Source organism: Delphinus delphis, chromosome 11 (genome assembly GCF_949987515.2).
Source record: "Delphinus delphis chromosome 11, mDelDel1.2, whole genome shotgun sequence".
Lineage (NCBI taxonomy): Eukaryota > Metazoa > Chordata > Mammalia > Artiodactyla > Delphinidae > Delphinus > Delphinus delphis.
Genome location: NC_082693.1, coordinates 28,463,811 through 28,471,564, shown reverse-complemented (window position 1 = coordinate 28,471,564; position 7,754 = coordinate 28,463,811). Strand labels below are relative to the sequence as shown.

The 7,754-nt window shown below is 38.4% G+C and overlaps 1 protein-coding gene across 1 annotated transcript in view; it reads left to right on the top strand.

Moving 5' to 3' along the window:
- Positions 1–2,085: 2,085 nt before the first annotated feature.
- LOC132434263 (copine-8) overlaps positions 2,086–7,754 on the top strand; it is a 189,127-nt gene continuing 183,458 nt past the window's right edge. Inside the window, exon 1 of the mRNA XM_060025952.2 lies at positions 2,086–2,137. The gene's annotated coding sequence lies outside the window, so the exon portion shown is untranslated. The remainder of the gene's footprint in view (positions 2,138–7,754) is intronic.

Genomic DNA, 7,754 nt, shown 5'->3' with positions numbered 1-7,754 from the left:
CTGACTTACGAGACCAATGACATATTCCAAATCTTTAGTATTAAGTATTAGTATTAAGCTCCTTCTATGTGTCATGAGACTTAGAAAAAATTACGTTTGTTTTAAAAAACCCATAAACATATTTGTAAAGTCTTTTATGAAGTTGGCAAAGACATGTTATTTTTAAGGATATTTAATTTAAATATGTCAAGGCTTTACCTTAAGTAGTATTTGCTTACTCGAAAGCAAAATTTAAAATGATTTGCAATTTTATTAAGTTATTGCCATTCTGTCAGCCATCAAGTTCCAAATCCAGATTTATTTCCTGTTTCTCTCTCCCTCTCTCCATTGCCCTACCTCCCACCATGTGCAGGTACAGCTTACACCAAATCCTGCCATTTTTCTGTGCACTGTTCCCAAGCATTTGCTACAACTTTAGCTTGGGCCTTCACACTTTGCTTATTAACTACTGTGGCCTTCTGATTGAGCTGGCTTCCAGATTTTTCTTCACTCCTCAGTCCATTCTGCAAATTGGTATCTGAGTAATCTTCTAAATGCACTGTTTAATGGTGTCCCTGAATTGCTGAAACATTGCCAGTTGCTTCTCATTAATCTAAGGCAATGTTGTTTTTGTTGCTGCTTGGCCAAGAGGGCCCTCCACAGTCTTGATTCTTTATCTCTGTTTCTGTCCTTTATTTGAGGTCTGCTCTTTTCTCATTACATTCTTGCCTGATACTCTGATTTGTTCTCTAGGACTCAAATGTTCCAACTGTCTTCTATCCATGATCTGATTCCTACCTGGTTCTCAAGGCTTACTTACTTTGGGAAAATATTCCCTCGACTATCCTAGTCTACAGTGTTTTTTTTCCTCTCATGGGACTTATAGCAACTTACCCTGAATAACACAGTTTTTACTTTTATGGCTTTTTAGCCATAAAATGGCTTGTTAGGCATTTAAAATTTTTATTTAGTGAAACTTAAAACAACATTTTACTTGCTGTCATTCCTCTGCCCATCCTTCTTAGGGCTTTTCCTGGGCCAGTTCACAGTACAATTTAGGGAGATCTCCCACTTTCTCCTTTAGGACAGCTTGGATTCTTACACAGGCTGTGCTAGAGAGAGTGCCTCTCCCTGAACCACCTCTATATTTTCTTGACCCACATATCCAGATGGTGTTGGAGCCCTTATTTTATTGACATGGGAAGTTGCATTGTATTTATGATATGTATATCCTTAGGCAGTATTTCAATCTTGAATCAGAATATCTGGGTTAGTTCTGACTCTGCTATTTACTGACTGCTTAAAACATGAAAGAAATAACCTCCTAGATGATTAGTTTCTTTATACATGAAATTTAGTATTAGGAACAGACCTCTCATTTTGCAAGGTTATTCTGAGCCTTGAAAATAACAATCATCTAGTGATACATTAATAACTTTATAATGTATTATACTTAACCCATTTTTAGGCACTTAATATATACTAATATTATCTCATGCAATAACCCATTGAAACCTCAAAATAGCTCTGTAAGGGGGCGACTACATGTTAGAGGAAACCGGAGAGTTTATTAACTGCCGCAGTCACAAATGGTCAGTGGTGGTACTGGAACAGACATCTGGCAGTGTGGCTCTGGATCCTAGTTGTAGCCATGATGTCACACTGCTTCTTTGTAAGTATCACTGTTAGTGCTGACCACCACTGCTCTGCGCTTTCATGATTTGCCTTCTCAGCCAAAAGTTTAGAAGTTTCAGAGACATCTCAAGTGAACCCAATTGTGGATTCAAATCATGGAACTTTTTTCCATTTTCATTTTAATTTAAAAAAGAGAAAGAAAATAAACACAATGTCTAAACACTCTTAATAACAAGCCAGCTTAGTGATTAAAGGACAAAAGGCTGTGCAAACTTAGGGGACAATCACATGCTAAAATTAGTGCATTTTCAGCTTATTTTGTTTATTCTTAGAAGTTAGAGAATTCAATATTTTAGCAATGAAAACAGTGCAGATATGATGTACAAAATACATAGTGTAAAGACAGTTTGGGAACTTAAGAGCTTTAATCCTTTTATCTATTTTAGGACTTTCTGGGACAAGTGTTTTGTACATTGGGGGAGATTGTTGGTTCACAGGGAAGTCGCCTGGAAAAGTCCATAGTGTAAGTATTTTTTAATTTAGACAATGAAATGTTAACTCTTTATTTTCTGTTTTGGCAGTTTTAAATTGATGAATATGTGGTTGTAGACCAAAAGTGTGTTTTAAAATCTTGAGTATTTTTCTTCCAACAAATCATTTTGACATTTTTATAAAGGATAATTTATATTTCAGCTGTCATATGCCATGCTACAAAATCTTCACAAAATGAAATGAGCAGATTTAAGCCAGAAAATTTGTTGTTTTCCTTTTGGTTATACTATTAATTCTTAGATGTAGTACTTTTTTTTTTTTTTAAATAAATTTATTTATTTATTTTTGGCTGTGTTGGGTCTTCGTTTCTGTGCAAGGGCTTTCTCTAGTTGTGGCAAGCAGGGGCCACTCTTCATCGCAGTGCGCGGGCCTCTCACTGTCGTGGCCTCTCTTGCTGCAGAGCACAGGCTCCAGACGTGCAGGCTCAGTAGTTGTGGCTTATGGGCCGAGTTGCTGCGCGGCATGTGGGATCTTCCCGGACCAGGGCTCAAACCCGTGTCCGCTGCATTGGCAGGCAGACTCTCAACCACTGCGCCACCAGGGAAGCCCCAGATGTAGTACTTTTTGAAGAAGAGATTTTACTTCTTTGGACCAGGGACTATATGTAGTACCACCTTTTATGTTTAATCAATGCATTTTTAGTGATTGAGATTTAATAATACTTTTTACTAAAAAATTAGTCTGAAAAGAAGGCAGTAAGTATGAAAATGTTAATAGAAGGTGGTCACTAAGAATTATATTTTCCATATTCACCTTCAATTATGGCTATCATGCTTAATTTTCAGATCAATTGCATGAGATGATCCTATTTTCTCTAATTCCATACAAGGCAGAAAACAAACTCTAGACATTTTCTCTAATACTTTCCTCTCCTTGTCCTCCTTCTTCCCCCATCCCTAATTTTGATTTTTTTGATTCACTTAACTGCTTTTAAAAATCAAAAGATCTAGGAGGGTCTAAGGCTATTGCAGAGCAAACCACAATGTCTAAAGATTTGGGGAGTTCTGAAGTCTCTATCTTCACCAATTTTTTAAGAATCTCAAACTTATAAAATAATTATCTCAAAACTTTACAAATCTATTCACCTTTGACATCAAACACTTGAAATGGTTAAAGCATCATTTTCACCTTCCCTGTATAAAATGGAACTTTATACTTAGTATCTTCTTCTTAGGCTAATAAGAAGTCTATGAATTCTAACTTCTTTTATTTAACTTTGATTATCTTAGAAAATCATTGCTGAATGTCAGTTTGAAAACTTTTGCATACCAATGATCTTTTGAACATTCTTTTCACATGTAATTTGTTTTTACATCATTGTAGGATTTGGAAGATTATGGTTTAAATATATTTATGCTCACTTTAATAAATCAATGATAAGTAATCTATAAAACAAATATAGATATTTTTATTAAGTATACATAATTCTTATTGCATTGTCTAGTCTAGTAACGTAGGCCCATAAGCATTCTTAGATTAGTAAAACACCCTTTATTTGCTGAAAAAATAATCAATATTATCTATACAATGCTACCATAAATATGCCTTTAATATTCTTTGAGAGAAAAAAGCAGTTAAAATGTAGAATTTTTATTTTAGAGCAACAGAATAGAGATTTTTACAGAACTTGCACTCATATTTTTAAATTGATCATTTTATTAAACAGTTTTACCTGATGTTATTTTCTCCATAAGAGGAAATCATAACTCATTTCAGAAAGCTCTTAAATTCCATAGAATTTTTCCCAGTCGAAAATCAGCATTATATTAGTATTAAAACATGTTAAAAAGTTGATATTATATTGGCTTGGTTATGTGGTAAATAGAACATAGTGTAAGATGTAGTCCTTGTTCAGTTAATTCAACAAGTCCAAGTCCCACTGGACAAGAACAACAGAAGCAAATTCAGGCTACAGGGTGAAGATTCCTACAGTAATGATTGGCAGAATATGCCAATGTAGGGAGTATTGGCCAGCAGTTGAGCCATAATCATTTTATATAATCAGAAATGGTGAAATGCTCCTTAGATTTTTCTAAGCTTCTGCTGAGATTAGGGTAGCACAAATGAGGCAAAACCTTGGAAACCTTTTCAGACAACATGGAGGTATTATAACTACATACTTTACTTCATCTATAGGGTATTTTGTAATTTAGGCAAGTTTATTGTAAGTGTTGATATTATATCTATCTTATTGAAAAAGATATAATTTATTCAATTTTTAAAAGTATATGTAACTAATCTTATATTCAAAGTCTCCCCCTTACTTTATTGGGCAATCTTACCAGGTAAATAAACATTAAGAAAAGGGTTTAAAGGTGGGCTTATTGTTTAAGCAGTGGGAAATTTTTTGATTTTCAAAGTAAGTTTAGCTAGGCAAGTGTTATTACTAAATGGGTAATGAAGTGCAGATTTTGAGTGTAGCAAAGAGATAGGCTACAAAAGAAAGAAGCAAAGAAACGAAGAATTGCTGAATGGGGCCTATTACATGAGGGAATTAAGTTAGTTACTTGAGATAAAGAGAACAGAGGAAAGAGTTGAGAGGGTTCTTAGGAGATTAATCAAAAATAGGACAGTAAAATTGAATAGATTTAGCTTGCTAGTGGAAGGATATTTTGGATTTATTAGTTAAAAAATCAGATGATAATAATCATATTCTCTCACCTGGGAAGTTACTCCAACCCAGGTGGACACTGGATTATATCAAACAAATACACAAATATTTTGTAGTCACCCACCCTCTTGCTTGAGAAAATATTGGCTTTTGTTAAAAACTCTAGCTATGAGGGGGGGACCTTCAAGACAGCGGAAGAGTAAGATGTGGAGATCACCTTCCTCCCCACAAATACAGCAGAAATACATCTACATGTGGAACAACTCCTACAGAACACTTACTGAAAGCTGGAAGAAGACCTCAGACCTCCCAAAAGGCAAGAAACTCCCCACGTACCTAGGTAGGGGAAAAGAAAAAAAGAAAAAATGGAGACAAAATAATAGGAATGGGACCTGCACTAGTGGGAGGGAGATGTGAAGAAGGAAAGGTTTCCACACACTAGGAAGCCCCTTTGTGGGCAGAGACTGCAGATGGCGGAGGGGGGAAGCTTTGGAGCAATGGAGGAGAGCACAGCAATAGGGGTACAGAGGGCAAAGCTGAGAGATTCCCGCAGAGAGGACTGGTGCCGACCAGCAATCACCAGCCCAAGGGGCTTGTCTGCTCACGCGCTGGGACAGTGGGGGCTGGGAGCTGAGGCTCGGGCTTCGGAGGTCAGACTCCAGGGAGAGGAATGGGGTTGGCTGCCTGAACACAGCCTGAAGGGGCTAGTGTGCCACAGCTAGCAGGGAGGGAGTCCGGGAAAAAGTCTGGAACTGTTGAAGAGGTCAGAGACTTTTTCTTGCCCCTTTGTTTCCTGGTGCACAAGGAGAGGAGATTAAGAGCGCTGCTTAAAGGAGCTCCAGAAACGGGCGTGAGTCATGGCTATCAGCGCAGACACAAGACACGGGCATGAAACTGTAACACCACTGCTACAGCAACCAAGAAGCCTGTGTGCAAGCACAGGTCACTATCCACACCTCCCCTCCTGGGAAACTGTGCAGCTCGACACTGCCACGGTCCCATGATCCAGGAACAACCTTCCCGGGAGAACACACAGTGCACCCCAGGCTGGTGCAATGTCATGTTGGCCTCTGCTGCCGCAGGCTCGCCCCGCACTCTGTACCCCTCCGTACCCCTGGCCTGAGGGAGCCAGAACCCCCAAATCAGCTGCTCCTTTAATCCCGTCCTGTCTGAGTGAAGAGGAGACGCCCTCAGGTGACCTACACACAGAGACGGGTCCAAATCCAAAGCTGAAACCCAGGAGATGTGCAAACAAAGAAGAGAAAGGGAAATTTCTCCCAGCAGCCTCAGGAGCAGTGGATTAAATCTCCACAATCAACTTGATGTGTCCTGCATCTGTGGAATACCTGAATAGACAACGAATCATCCCAAATTGAAGGAGGTGGACTTTGGGAGCAATGATATAATTTTTCTTTCCTCTTTTTCTTTTTGTGAGTGTGTATCTGTATGCTCCTGTGCATGATTTTCTCCATATAGTTTTGCTTTTACCATTGGTTCTAGGGTTCTGTCTGTCCGTTTTTTTTTTTTGTTTTTTTTGTTTTTTTTTTTGGTATAATTTTTAGGACTTGTTACCATTGCTGGATATGTTTTCTGCTTTGGTTGCTTTCTTCTTTCTTTCTTTTTTTATTGCTTAAAAATTTTTTTTAACAATTCTTTTTTATTTTAATAATTTTATTTTATTTTACTTTATTTTATTTTATTTTATTTTATCTTATTTTATCTTCTTCTTTCTTTCATTCCTTCTTTTTTTTTCTCCCTTTTATTCTGAGCTATGTGGATGAAAGGCTCTTGGTGCTCCAGCCAGGAGTCAGTGCTGTGCCTCTGAGGTGGGAGAGCCAAGTTCAGGACACTGGCCACAAGAGACCTCCCAGCTCCACATAATATCAAACGGCGAAAATCTCCCAGAGATCTTCATCTCACCACCAAGATCCAGCTCCACTCAACGACCAGCAAGTTACAGTGCTGGACATCATATGCCAAACAACTAGCAAGACAGGAACACAACCCCATCCATTAGCAGAGAGGCTGCCTAAAATCATGATAAGACCACAGACACCCCAAAACACAACAACAGATGTGGACCTGCCCACCAGAAAGACAAGATCCAGCCTCACCCACCAGAACACAGGCACTAGTCCCCTCCACCAGGAAGCCTACACAACCCACTGAACCAACCTTAGCCACTGGGGACAGGCACCCAAAACAACGGGAATTACAAACCTGCAGCCTGTGAAAAGGAGACCCCAAACACAGAAAGTTAAGCAAAATGAGAAGACAGAGAAACACACAGCAGATGAAGGAGCAAGGCAAAAACCCACCAGACCTAACAAATGAAGAGGAAATAGGCAGTCTACCTGAAAAGGAATGCAGAGTAGTGAGAGTAAAGATGATACAAAATCTTGGAAATAGAATGGAGAAAATACAAGAAACATTTAACAAGGACCTAGAAGAACGAAAGAGCAAACAAACAGTGGTGAACAACACAATAAATGAAATTTAAAATTCTCTAGAAGGGATCAATAGCAGAATAACAGAGGCAGAAAAACAGTTAAGTGACCTGGAAAATAAAACAGTGGAAATAACTATGGCACAGCAGAATAAAGGAAAAAGAATGAAAAGAATTGAGGATGGTCTCAGAGACCTCTGGGATAACATTAAATGCACCAACATTCGAATTATAGGGGTCCCAGAAGAAGAAGAGAAAAAGAAAGGGACTGAGAAAATATTTGAAGAGATTATAGTTGAAAACTTCCCAAATATGGGAAAGGAAATAGTTGATCAAGTCCAGGAAGCACAGAGTCCCATAGAGGATAAATCCAAGGAGAAATATGTCAAGACACATATTAATCAAACTATCAAAAATTAAATGCAAAGAAAAAATATTGAAAGCAGCAAGGGGGGGCTTCCCTGGTGGCACAATGGTTGAGAGTCCATCTGCCGATGAAGGGGACACAGGTTCATGCCCCGGTCCGGGAAG